Source organism: Sus scrofa, chromosome 1, assembly GCF_054392235.1.
Source record: "Sus scrofa isolate SSC_HxYL_T2T_F1_AM1 chromosome 1, Sscrofa_HxYL_maternal_Yorkshire_Landrace_v2.0, whole genome shotgun sequence".
NCBI classification, from domain to species: Eukaryota; Metazoa; Chordata; class Mammalia; order Artiodactyla; family Suidae; genus Sus; species Sus scrofa.
In genome coordinates, this window is record NC_139383.1 from 193,237,981 (window position 1) to 193,252,428 (window position 14,448).

Sequence of the window (14,448 nt, forward strand, 5' to 3'; positions counted from 1 at the left end):
CCAGTCTCTGTGAGGCGGGGCACCTGCATCTTACTCCCAGACTGCGTTTTATTTCTCGCTCAACTCCTTTTTGGATGAACGTGGGGTTAAGACATTAGTTCTCAGCTGCGCGATTTTATTTCCCAGGAGACAGTTGACCATGTGTGGCACATTTTCAAACTCAAATCTTAGGGGAGCGGGGATGGGGAGGGAACAGGTTTTAGCGGCATCTCTCCAGATGAGAGGATAAAAGTGGGTATAGATCAGGCACGCTGCAAAATGTTGCACAGAACACACGGCAGCTCCCAACAACAACAAAAATCACCTGGCCTGAAATTTCAGTATTGCCGAACTTGAGAAACCCTGGGTTAGAAGAAAACTGACTTTTCTCTGACCTCCTGTCTTACCTAAGTAGCATGTGTTAGTAAACAGGTTCAGAGATGTTAGTTAATATGCTGAAGTCACATAGCTAGTCTCTCTCCTTCCTTGCTTCGTTCCATAAATTTCAATTTTTTTCTTGCTTATTTTTGAGACTTAAATTTCAGTTAACTGTTTTACTGATTGGTGCATTCTCACAACTTCAGAATATCCATCTCGTTTTTACCCTTACACATACAAAAGAATATGCGAAGACGTAAACAACAGTAAACACCGCTAATCTTAAGAAACACATAGCTTTGTTTTCTTTCAGATTTCTGACCCTATATTTACAGTGAGTTCCTCCTGGGCAAAAGAACCTTGTAAATTTTCTTTTTTCTCTCCTTTAGGGCCACAGGTGCTGCATAATGAAGTTCCCGGGCTAGAGGTGGAATCAGAGCTTCAGCTGTTGATCTATGCCACAGCAATGTGCGATCTGAGCCGTCTGCGACGTACACCACAGCTAGCTGCAACTAGGGATCCTTAACCCATTGAGCGAGGCGAAGGGTTGAACCCAAATACTAATGGATACTAGTTGGGGTCATTTCCACTGAGCCACAGTGAGAACTCCCAGTAAATTTTAAATTTATCAGAGTGAAACAATTGTAAAATTCATCCAGACCACAGGAGTTCTAAGAGGTACCCCACCAGATCTGCATTCAAGACATACCACTGGAGTTCCCACTGTGGTGACATGGTTTAAGAGTCCGACTGCAGTGGCCTGGGTTTCTACAGAGGCGTGGGCTGGATTTCCAGCCTTGGGCAGTGGGTTAAATATTCTGGGCACTGCTGCAGTTGCGGCCTAGGTCACAGCAAGGGCTGGGATTCAGTCCCTGGCCAGATGGGGCTTTCCATATGCCCTGAATGTGGCAATAAACAGAAACAAAAAAGAAAAGAAAAAAGGACTTATTACTCCTTACCCTCTTTGTGCCATGGGACCCCACTTCTTCTTTGAAAGTCAAATTCAGTCACTCTGGCGAGTGACTCTTTTTTTTGTTGTTGTTGGAATGAGCAGCCCAAGGTAGCCAGGTAACAATATTAACTTCTAGTTTAATAGAACCATTGGTGTGTCCTCTAGTGATTTTTATTTATTTTATGGATTCTTTTTTAAAATAGAGATGTAATTGGCATATAACATTGTATTAGTTTTAGGTCTGTAACATAATATGTATATATTGGAAATGATCACCACAATAAGTTAATTAACATCCATCACCACACATAGTTATGAATTTTTTCTTATGATGAGAACTTTTAGGATTTATTCTCTTAGCAACTTGCAGATGCAAAGTGCTGTTGAGTGCAGTCACCATAGATCACATTATATCCCTAGACCTTATTTATTTTATATGTGGAAGTTTGTACACTTTGACCACCTTCACTCATTTTGCCCCCCACCCCCATACTCTGGCAGCCAGCAATTTGTTCTCTGTATTATGAATTATTTTTTGTTTTGTTTAGATTCTACATATAAAGGAGATCATATAGTATTTGTCTTACTACCTGACTTATTTCACTAAGCATCATGCTTTCAATACCCATACATGGTGTCACAAGTGGCAGGATTTCCTTCTCTTTTATTGCTGAATAATATTTTGTGTGTGTATGTATGCACCAAAATTTCTTTATCTACTCATCTGTCAGTGGACACACAGTTTGTTTCCATGTCTTGGCTATTGTCAGTAACACTGCTGTGAACATGGGTGTGTATAGAGCTTTCGATATGTAAGATAGTGTTTTTGTTTCCTTCACATCAATACCCAGGGGAATTGCTGGATCACATGGTAGTTATAATTTTAATTTTTTGAGAAACTGCCATACCATTTTCCATAGTGGCTGCATTAATTTGCATTCTTACCAACAGGATGCAAGGGTACCCTTTTTTCCAAATCCTTGCCAGTGCTTCCTGTCTTTTTGATGATGACATTCTAACATGTGAGGTGATATCTTGTTATGGTTTTTAGTTGCATTTCCCTAATGATCAGTGACAACTGAGCATATTTTCATACACCTGTTGGCTTTACATATGTCTACACTGGAAAATGTCTCTTCAGCTCCTCTGCCCATTTTTTAATTAAATTGTTTTTTTATGGGGGGAAGGTTGGGGTTTTGTATTTGTTTTGGTTTGGATTTGGGAGGTTTTTTTCTTTTAGAATTTTTTGCTCTTGAGTTATATGAGTTCTTTATATATTTTGGATATTAACCTCTTGTCAGATGTATGATTTACAAATATTTTGTCCCATTTGGTAGGTTGCCTTTTCATTTTGTTGATGATTTCCTTTGCTACACAGAAGCTTTTTAGTTTGATATAGTGCCACTTTTTTATTTTTGCTTTTGTTATCAAATCCAAAAAAATACTGATAAAACTGATGTCAGGGAGCTTACTCCCTATGTTTTCTTCTAGGAGTTTAATGCTTTCAGGTCTTATATTCGAGTGTTTAATCCGTTTTGAGTTGATATTTGTGTATGGTGTAAGATGGGGGTCCAGTTTCATTGTTTTGCATGTGGTTGTCACTTTTTCCAACACCATTTATTGAGGAGACTATCTTTTTGCCATTATATATTATTTGTCATTTGTTGTAAATTAATTTATCATACATTTATGGGTTTATTTCTGGGATCTCTTAACTCTGTTCTGTTCCATTGATCTATGTGTTTCCAATGACAATACCATACTCTTTTGATACTGTAGCTTTGTAATATAGTTTGAAATCAAGAACTGTGATGCCTGAAGCTTTTTTCTTCTTTCTCAGGATTGTTTTGACTATTTGGGGTTAGATTTTAGAATTAGTTGTTTTATGTCTGTGAAAAATGCCATTGGAATTTTGATAGGAATTGCATTGAATCTGTAGATGGCTTTGGGTGGTATGAACCTTTTAATGATATTAATTCTTCTAGTCCATTAGCACAGAGTATCTTTCTGTGACTTCTTCATTGTTTGTGACTTCAGTTTCCTTTTTTTTTTTTTTTTAATTTTTTTCTGTGGTGGCACCTGTGGCATATGGAATTCCCCTGGTCAGAGAGTGAATCTAAGCCACAGCTGTGACTTATGCCACAGCTGTGGCAACACCAATCCTTAACCCACTGTGCTGGGTTGGGTATTGAACCTACATCACCACAGAGACAGTACCAGGTCCTTAATCCCCTGCACCACATTGGAAACTCCTTCCATTTCTTTCATCAGTGTCTTAGAGTTTTCAGTGTATAGTTCTTTCACTTCCTTGATTAGATATATTTTTAGGTATTTTGTTATTTTAATGCAATTGCAAATAAGACTGTTTTCTTAATTTCTCTTCCTGATACTTTGTTATTAGTGTATAAAAACATAGCTGATTTTTGTATATTGATTTTTATCCTGAACTTTACTAAATTTGTTGGTTCTAACAGTTTTTTTGTGAGGTCTTCAAACTTTAGGGTTTCCTATATATAATATCATCTGAAAATAGAGACAGTTTTACTTTTTCCTTTCTGATTTTGTTGCCCTTTATTACTTTTTCTTGCCTAATGGCTCTGGTTAGGACTCCCAGTACTGTACTAAATAAAAGTGGCAAGAATGAGCATCTTTGTCTTACTCCTGATCTTAGAGGAAAAGCTTTCAGTTTTTCACCATTGAGTGTGATGTTAGCTGTGGGCCTGTCATATATGACCTTTATTGTTTGAGGTGTGTTCTCGCTATGCTCACTTTGTTGAGAGGGTTTTTTTGGGGGAGGGGGGTTGGTGTGTTGTTGTTTTTTTTCCTTTTAGTCTTTTCCAGGGCCACACCCGTGGCATATGGAGGTTCCCAGGCTAGGGGTTTAATCAGAGCTGTAGCTGCTGGCCTTCGCCAGAGCCACAGCAACACGGGATTCGAGCTGTGTCTGTGACCTACACCACAGCTCACGGCAACGCCAGATCCTTAATCCACTGAGTGAGGCCAGGGATAGAACCCACAACCTCTTGGTTCCTAGTCAGATTTGTTACCACTGGGCCACGATGGGAACTCCTGTTGAGAGTTTTTATCAAGAATGGATGTTGGAGTTCCCATGATGGCTCAGTGGTTAACGAACCTGACTAGTATCCATGAGGATGCAAGTTCGATCTCTGGCCTTGCTCAGTGGGTTAAGGATCTGGCGTTGCCGTGAGCTGTGGTATAGATCGCAGACGAAGCTCTGATTCTGCATTGCTTTGGCTGTGGTATAGGCCTGCTGCTACAGCTCTGATTGGACCCTTAGCCTGAGAACCTCCATGTGCTGCGGGTGTGGCCCTAAAAAGACAAAAGACAAAAAAAAAAAGATGTTGAGGAAGTTCCCCTGTGGTGCAGCAGGTTAAAGATCCAGCATTGCAGCAGCTGTAGAGCAGGTTGCAACTGAAGCATGGGTTTGATCCCTGACCCAGGAATTTACACATACTGTGGATGTGGCCAAAAAAAAAGAAAAAAAAATATGGATGTTGAATTTTGTCAAATTCGTTTTCTGCATATATTGAAATAATCATATGTGTGGCATATGGAAGTTCAAAGGTAGGGGTCAAATTGGAGCAGCAGCCTACACCACAGCCACAGCGATGCAGGATCCATACTGTGATCTATACCACAGCTCAGAGCAAAGCCCAGTATTTAACCCACTTAGCAAGGCCAGGGCTTGAACCTGCATCTTCATGGATACTAGTTGGGTTTGTCACTGCTGAGCCACAATAGGAACTGCAGTCTCATTTCATTTCATTCTTTTCTTTCTTTTTTGCTTTTTAGGCTGTACCTGAAGCATATGGAAGTTCCCAGGCTAGGTGTCAAACTGGAGCTCAGCTTCCCAGCTGCAGTCTGCACCATAGCTCATGGCAATGCCGGATCTCTAACCCACAGAGTGAGGCCAGGGATCAAACCTGCATCCCCATGGATACGAGTCGGATTTGTTTCCACTGCACCACAATGAGAACTCCAGGCAGGACTGAGCTTAAGGACTATTCTTTTCTTTTCTTTTCTACTTTTTGACCACCCCGAGGCATATGGAGTACCCAGGACAGATCCTGGGAGCAGATCCAAGCTGAAATTGTGACCTAGCAATCTTAGCTGCAGCTTTGGCAACACTGGATCCTTAACCTACTTTGTGGGGGGTGGGGGGTCAAACCTATGTCCCAGTGCTCCCAAGGTGTGGTTGATCCCGTTGTGCCACAGTGAAACTCCTCCTTCCTTCCTTCCTTGTCTTTTGTCTTTTCAGGGCTGCACCTGCGGCATATAGATATGGAGGTTCCCAGGCTAGGGGTCGAATTGGAGCTACAGCTGCTGGCCTACACCATAGCCACAGCAACACCAGATCCTTAACCCACTGAGCGAGGCCAGAGATTGAACCTACAACCTTATGGCTCCTAGTTGGATTCATTTCCGCTGCACCATGATGGGAACTCCTGGAACTCCTTGTTTCTTAACGTAGGTATTTATCGCTATGAACTTTCCTCTTAGAACTACTTTTGGTGTGGCCCATAAATTTTTGTACTTTGTATTTCCATTTTATTTGAGACGTTTATTTTTATTTTGATGAGTTCCTGTTGTGATGCAGGGCATTAAGGATCCAGCATTATTTCTGTGGTGGCTCAGGTTGCTCCTGCGACTTGGTTTCAATCCCTGGCCCAGGAACTTCCATATGCTGTGGGTACAGCCAAAAAAAAGAGAGTTTTTTGAATTGTCTTTTTATTTCTTCTTTGGCCTATTGATTGTTTGGTAGCAGATTTAATCTACATGTATTTGTGGATTTCCAGTTTTCTTCTTGTAATTTGTTCCTTTCTTTTTTTCTTAAACTCAGCGAATTTCATTTTTAGTTGTACAATGATCATCACAACCCACTTTTACAGCATTTCCATCCCAAGCCCCCAAGCCCATCCCTCCCCTTCCAACCTGCCTCCTCTGGTAACCATAACTTTTTCAAATCTTTGAGTCAGCTTCTGTTCTGCTGAGAAGTTCATTGTATCTTTTTTTAGATTCCACATACAAGTGATAGCATATTATGCGTGTCTCACTGACCAACTTCACTTAGCATGATAATTTCTAGGTCCATCCATGTTGCCGCAAATGCCTTTATTCAAACCTTTTTAATTGATGTGTAATATTCCATTGTGTATATGTACCATAGCTTCTTTATCCACTCCTCTGTCATTAGACATTGAGGTTGCTTCCATGTTTTGGCTATTGTATATAGTGCTGCAATGAACATTGCAGTACCTGTATCTTTTTGAGTTGTGGTTTTCTCTGGATAGATGCCTGGGAGTAGGATTGCTGGATCAATGGTAATTCTATTTTTAGTTTTTTAAGGAATTTCCATACAGTTTTTCCAAAGTGGTTGCACCAATTTACATTCCCACAAACAGTGTAAGAGGGTTCCCTTTTCTCCACACCCTCTCCAGCATTTATTGTTTGTACACTTTTTGATGATGGCCATTCTGGCTGGTATAAGGTAGTACCTCATAGTGGTTTGATTTGCATTTCTCTAATAATTAGTGATGTTGAACATCTTTTCATATGGTATTTTTGTGGGGTTTTTTTTTGCCATCTGTAAGTCTTATTTGGAGAATTGTCTATTTAGATCTTCTGTTCCCCCCCCCCTTTTTTGGTCTTTTTGTCTTTTTAGGGCCACACCCACGGCCTGTGGAGGTTCCCAGGCTATGGGTCAAATTGGAGCTACAGGTGCTGGCCTACACCACAGCCACAGCAACTCCAGATCCAAGCCGTGTCTGCTCATGGCAGCTCATGGCAATGCCAGATCCTTAACCCACTGAGCAAGGCCAGGGATTGAACCTGCAACCTGATGGTTCCTAGTCGAATTCATTTCTGCTGTGTCATGACGGGAACTCCCCAATTTTTGATGAGCTTCTTTGTTTTTGTTTCTGTTTTTTTTTTTTTTGTTTTTTTTTTTGTTTTTTTTTTTTGGTATTGAGCTTCAGGAGTTGATTATGTATTTTGGAGATTAATCCCTTGTCAGTTGCTTCATTTGCAAATGTTTTCTCCCATTCTGTGAGTTGGCTTTGCATTTTGTTTAAGGTTTTCTTTGCTGTGCAAAAACTTTTAAGTTTAACTAGGTCCCATTTGTTTATTTTTGTTTTTATTGTCATTACTCTAAGGGCTGGCTCTGAGAAGATATTGCTGTGGTTTATGTCTGAGAGTGTTCAGCCTCTGTTTTCCTCTAAGAGTTGTATAGCATCCTCTCTTATATGCAGATCTTTAATCCGTTTTGAGTTTATTTTTGTGTATGGTGTTAGGGAATGTTCTAATTTCATTCTTAAGATATTTGTTTTTACATGTAGCTGTCCAGTTTCCCTAGCACCACTTATTGAAAGGACTATGTTTCCTCCATTGTATATTTTTGTCTCCTTTGTCATAGATTAGTTGACTGTAGGTGCATGGATTTAATTCTGGGCTTTCTATTCTGTTCCATTGATCTGTATTTCTGTTTTTGTGTGAGTACCATACTGTTTTGATGACTGTAGCTTTTAGTATAGTCTGAGTCAGGGAGCCTGATTCCTCATTTCCATTCTTCTTTCTCAGAATGGCTTTGGCTGTTTTACTTCCAAACAGACTTTAAAATATTTTGTTCTAGTTCTCTGAAAAATGCCATTGATAGTTAGATAGGGATTTCATTGAATCTATAGATTGCCTTTGGTAGTATTTATTCTTCCAATCCAAGAGCATGGTATATATTTCCATCTGTTTGTATCATCTTTGATTTCTTTCATCAGCATCTTATAGTTTTCATAGTACAGGTCTTTGGTCTCTTTAGGTAGGTTTATGCCTAGGTATTTTTATTCTTTTTGATGCGATGGTAAATGGGATTGTTTCCCTAGCTTCTCTTTCTGATCTTTCATTTTTAGTATATAGAAATGCATTCTATTTCTGTGTGTTAATTTTGTATCCTACAACTTTACAAAATTCATTGATGGGAGTTCCCGTTGTGGCTCAGTGGTTAACGAATCCAACTAGGAACCATGAGGTTGCGGGTTCGATCCCTGGCCTTCCTTAGTGGGTTAAGGATCTGGCATTGCCGTGTGCTGTGGTGAAAGTCAAAGTTGCGGCTTGGATCCCACGTTGCTGTAGTTCTGGTGTAGGCTGGCCAGCTACAGCTCTGATTATACCCCTAGCCTGGGAATCTCCATATGCCATGGGTGTGACCCTAAAAAAGACAAAAAAAAAAAAAAATCATTGATGGACTCTAACAATTTTCTGGTAGCATCTTTATGATTATCCAGGTATAGTATCATCATCTGCAAACAGTGATAGTTTTACTTCTTCCTTTCCAATTTGGACTCCTTTTATTTCTTTTACTTCTCTGATCGTTGTTGCTAGGACTTACAAAACTATGTTGAATAATAGTGGTGAGAGCAGACATCCTTGTCTTGTTTCTGATCTCAGTGGAAATGCTTTCAGATTTTCACCATTGAGAATGTTGTTAACTGTGGGTTTGTCATAGATGGCCTATATTATGTTGAGGTAGTTTCCCTCTGTGACACCTTTCTGGAGGGTTTTTATCAGAAATGTGTGTTGGTTTTTATCAAAAGCTTCTTCTGCATCCACTGAGAGGATCATATCATTTTTATTCTTCAGTTTTTTTAATCAGGTGTATCACACTGATTGATTGTGGATATCGAAGAATCCTTGCATCTCTGGGATAAATCCCACTTGATCATGGTGTACAATCCTTTTAATTTATTGCTGAATTTGGTTTGCTAGTATTTTGTTGAGGATTTTTGCATCTATGTTCATCAGTGAAATTGACTTGTAGTTTTCTTTTTTTGTGGAGTCTTTGTCTGGTTTTGATATCAGGGTGATGGTGGCCTCATGGAATGAGTTTGGGAGCCTTCCTTCCTCTGCAGTGTTTTGGAATAGTTTCAGAAGGGTAGGTGTTAACCCTTCTATAAATGTTTCATAGACTTTGCTTGTGAAGCCGTCTGGTCCTGGACTTTTGATTCTTGGAATTTTTTAAATCACAGTTTCAACTTTAGTACTTGCAATTGGTTCATTCATCTTTTCTGTTTCATCTTTTTTTTTTTTCTTTTTGGTCTTTTTGCCATTTCTTGAGATGCTCCCATGGCATATGGAGGTTCCCAGTCTAGGGGTCTAATCGGAGCTGTAGCTGCCAGTGCCAGAGCCACAGCAACACGGGATCCGAGCCACGTCTGTGACCTACACTGCAGCTGACGGCAACACTGGATCGTTAACCCACTGAGCAAGGGCAGGGATCGAACCCGCAACCTCATGGTTCCTAGTCGGATTCGTTAACCACTGTGCCACGACGGGAACTCCTTTTCTGTTTTATCTTGATTTAGTCTTGGGAGTTGTACTTTTCTATGAATTTGTCCATTTCTTTTAGATTGTCCATTTTATTGGCGTATAGTTGCTTGTAGTAGTCTCATGATTCTTTGTATTTCTGTGATGTCTGTTGTAACTTATCCTTTTTCATTTCTAATATTATTGATTTGAGTCCTCTTTTTTTCTTGATGAGTCTGGCTAAGTATTTATCAATTTTGTTGATCTTCCAAAGCACCAGCTTTTAGTTTCATTCATCTTTTCTATGCTTTTCTTCATTTCTATTTCATTTACTTCTGCTGTGATCTTTATGATTTCTTTCCTTCTGCTAACTTTGGTTTTGTCTGTTTTTCTTTCTCTAGCTGCTTGAGATATAAAGCTAGATTGTTTATTTGAGCTTTTTCTTATTTCCTGAGGTAGGCTTATATTGCTATAAACTTCTCTCTTAGAACTATTTTTGCTGTATCCCATAGGTTTTGGATTGTTGTGTTTTTATTGTCATTTGTTTTTATCTATTTTTTGGTTTTCTGTTTGATTTACTCATTGATTCATTGGTTGTTTAGCCTTCACTTGTTTGTGTTTTTTGCAGTTTTTTTCTTGTTGATTTCCAGTCACATAGGGTTGTAATCAGAAAAGATGCTTTTTTTTCTTTTTTGGGGAGGAGGGGGGCTGCAGGTGCAGCATATGATAGTTCCCAGGCTAGGAGTCAAATCAGCTGCAGCTGCCAGCCTTTGCCACAGCAATAGGAATGTTAGATCCAAGGTTTGTTTATGACCTGCACCACAACTTGTGGCAAAAGTGGATCCTTAACCCACTCAGCGGGACCAGGAATCGAACCCACATCGTCATGGATACTAGTCAGGTTCATTTCCGCTGAGCCACAATAGGAACTCCTGATATGATTTCAATTTCTTAAATTTACCAAGTCTTGATTTGTAGCCCAAAATGTGATCTTAGAGAATGTTGTGTGTGCACTTGAGAGGAATGTGTATTCTGCTTCTTTGGGATGTAATGTTCTGTAAATATCTATTAAGTCCATCTGGTCTAATGCATCATTTAAGGAATGTGTTTCCTTATTGATTTTCTGTCTGGATGATCTGTCCATTGCTGTAAGTGGGGTGTTAAAGTCCCCCACTATTATTGTGTTATTGTCAATTTCTCCTTTTAAAGTTGTTAGCAGTTGCCTTATATATTGTGGCAATCCTATGTTGGGTGCATATATGTTTGCAGTTGTTATAGCTTCTTCTTGGATTGATCCTTTGATCATTATGTAATATCCTTCTTTGTCTCTTATAATATTCTTTATTTTAAGGTCTATTTGTCTGATATGAGTATTGCTACTCCACCTTTCTTTTGATTTCCACTTGCATGGAGTATTTCCTTCCATCCTCTCACTTTCCAATTGTATGTGTCCCTAGAACTGAAGTGGGTCTCTTGAAGACAGCATATATATGTGTCTTATTTGTGTATACATTTCAGCCAGTCTTTGTCTTTTGGTTGGGGCATTTAGTCCATTTACATTTAAGGTAATTATTGATATGTATGTTCTCATTTCCATTTTATTAACTATTTTGGATTTTTGTTGGTCTTTTTTCTTCCCTTCTCTTCTTCTCTTCCCTTGTGGTTTGATGACTATTTCTAGTGTTGTATTTGGATTGCTTTTTCTTATTTGTGTGTATCTCTATCATAGATTTTTGGTTTACAGTTACCATGAAGTGGTTTTTTTTTTTTTTTGGTTTTGTTTTGTTTTGCTTTTTCTCTTTTGAGGGCCACATCCATGACACATGGAAGTTCTCAGGCTAGTGGCTGAACTGGAGCCTCAGCTGCTCTTCTACATCAGAGACACAGCAATGCCATATCCAAGCCTCATTTGTGACCTGCATCACAGCTCACAACAGTGCTGGATCCTTAACCCACTGAGTGAAGCTGGAGATTGAACCCACATCTCCATGTATCCCAGTTGAGTTTGTTACCACTGAGCCACAGTGGGAACTCCTGCAGTTACCATGAAGTTTTGATATAGGAGTCTATATATATACACAAGATTGTTTAAGTTGTTGGTCTGTTAATTGCAAGTGCATCGCCAGCGTCCTGCATTTGTACCCTCCTCTTCTCATGGTTTCTGATTTTGGTAGCACATTTGTGTGTGGATGACTTCCTACCTTTACTATATATATGCCTTTACTGGTGAGCCTTGTCATTTGTAATATTTTTCTTTCTGGCTGTGGCCTTTTCTTTTCCACCTAGAGAAGTACCTTTAGTATTTGTTGTAAAGTTGATTTAGTGGTGCTGAATTCTCTTAGCTTTTGCTTGTCTGTAAAGCTTTTTATTTCTCCTTCAAATCTGAATGAGAGCCTTGCTTTGTTAGAGTAATCTTGGTCCGTGTTATTTCCTTTCATCACTTGACGTATATTGTGCCGTTCCGTGTTATTTCCTTTCATCACTTGACGTATATTGTGCCGTTCCTTCCTGGCTTGCAGAGTTTCTGCTGAAAAATCTGCCCATAACCTTATCAGGGTTCCCTTGTATGTTATTTGCTTCTTTTCCCTAGCTGCTTTCAGTATTTTCTCTTTATCTTTAATTTTGGTCAGTTTGATTAATATGTGTCTCGGAGTGTTCCTCCTTGGGTTTCTTTTCTTTTCTTTTCTTTTTTTTTTTTTTTTTTTTTTGTCTTTTTGCCATTTCTTGGGCCACTCCCATGGCATATGGAAGTTCCCAGGCTAGGGGTCCAATAGGAGCTGTAGCTGCTGGCCTATGCAACAGCCACAGCAACGCGGGATCTGAGCCACGTCTGCAACCTACACCACAGCTCATGGCAACGCCGGATCTTTAACCCACTGAGCAAGGGCAGGGATCGAACCCCCAACCTCATGGTTCCTAGTCGGGTTCGTTAACCACTGCGCCATGATGGGAACTCCTGGGTTTATTTTCTATGGTACTCATTGTGCTTCCTGGATTTGAGTGAGTGATTCCTTCCCATGTTAGGGAAGTTTTCAGCTCTTATCTCTTCAAATATTTTCTCTGTCACTTTGTCTTTCTCTTTTCCTTCTGTCACCCTTATAGTATGGATGTTGGTGCATTTAACATTGTCCCAGAGTTCTCTTAGACTGTCTTCATTTCTTTTCAATCTTTTTTCTCCTTTCTGTTCCATGTCAGTGATTTCTACTAGTCTCACTCTCTTCCACCTCACTTACTCATTCTTCTGCCTCTTATATTCTGCTGTTGTTTCCTTCTAGTGAATTTTTTATTTTAGTTATTGTATTTTGCATCTCTGCTTGCTTAATGCTTACATCTTGTATTTTTTGGCTCAGTGTTTCTTTTAATTTATCAATCTTTGTCTCTAGTCTATTTCCAAGATCTTGAATCATCTTTACTATCATTAGTCCAAAGTCTTTTTCATTGAGTTTGTTAATCTTCAAATCACTTAGCTGTTTTTCTGGAGTTTTTGGTTGCTGCCTTATCTGAGTCATAATTCTCTGCCTTTTCATTTTGTATAGATTTTTGAGGTGGTCTCATTTTTGCAGGCAATAGGCAATAGATTTATAGCCTCTCTTGCTTCTCATGTCTACCCCCCCTTGTGCCTGAAGTTGGTCCAGGTGGCTTGCTCTAGGCTTCCTGATGGGAGGGACTGGTGCCTGCCCACTGGTAGGTGGAGCTGATTCTTATCCCTCTTGTGGGTGGGGCTTTGTCTCTGGGTGAGATTAGAAGTGGTTGTGTACCTAGGTGGACTTTAGGCAGACTGTTTGCTGATGGGTGGGCCTGTGGTCCCACCCAGTTTGTTTGTTTGGCCTGGGATTTCTCAGCCCTGATAGGTTGGGCCAGATTTTTGCAAGATGGCTGCCTCTAGTTCATGCTGATGACTATTCCTGAGACCTTTTCCTCCAATGTTCTTTCCCCACAACGAGACACAGTCACTCCCTGTTTTCCCAGGAAATCCTCCAAGAATCACAGGCAGGTCTAACTCAGATTCTTATGGAGTCTCTGCTTTGCCCTGGGACCCAGTGCACATGAAAGCCTGTGTGAGCTTTTCAAGAGTGAAGTCTCTATTTCCCACAGTCCCCTGGAGCTCCTGAGCACAAACGCACTGGCCTTCAATGCCAAATGTTCTGGGGGCTCCTCCTCCAAATGCCAGATCCCCCGGCATGGGAACCTGACATGAGGCTCAGAACTCTCACTCCGGTGGGTGATCCTTTGTGATTTAGTTACTTTCCAGTCTGGGGACTGCCCACCCAACAGGTATGGAGTTGCTTATATGGTGTAATTGCCCCTCCTACCATCTTGATGTGGTCTCTTTGTCTTCTGGAGTAGGACATCTTTTTTGATAGTTTGTGGTCTATTTTGTTGAAAGTTATTCAGCAGTTGGTTGTAATTTTGTTGCTTATGAGAGAAGGTGAGCTCCAGTCCTTCTATCCACCATCTTAATCCTGTCTCTGTAATTGGTTTCTACTTTTATACCATGGTTAGAAAAAATGCTTGCTATGATTTTAATCTTAGATCTATTAAGACTTGTTTTGTGACCTAACCTATGATCTGTCCTGGAGACTGTTTTATGTATGCTTGAGAAAATGTGTTTTCTGCTGCTTTTGGATAGAATGTTCTGTAAATGTGTGTTAAGTTCATCTCATGTATGGCATTAAGTCTGTTGTTTCCTCATTGATATTCTGTCTGGTTGATCTACTCATTGAGGAATGTGAGTATCAAAGTCCCCTACTATTTGTATTGTTATCTCTTTCTTCCTTTAGGGCTATTTGCCTTATATATTTAAGTACTCCTATGTTGGGTACATC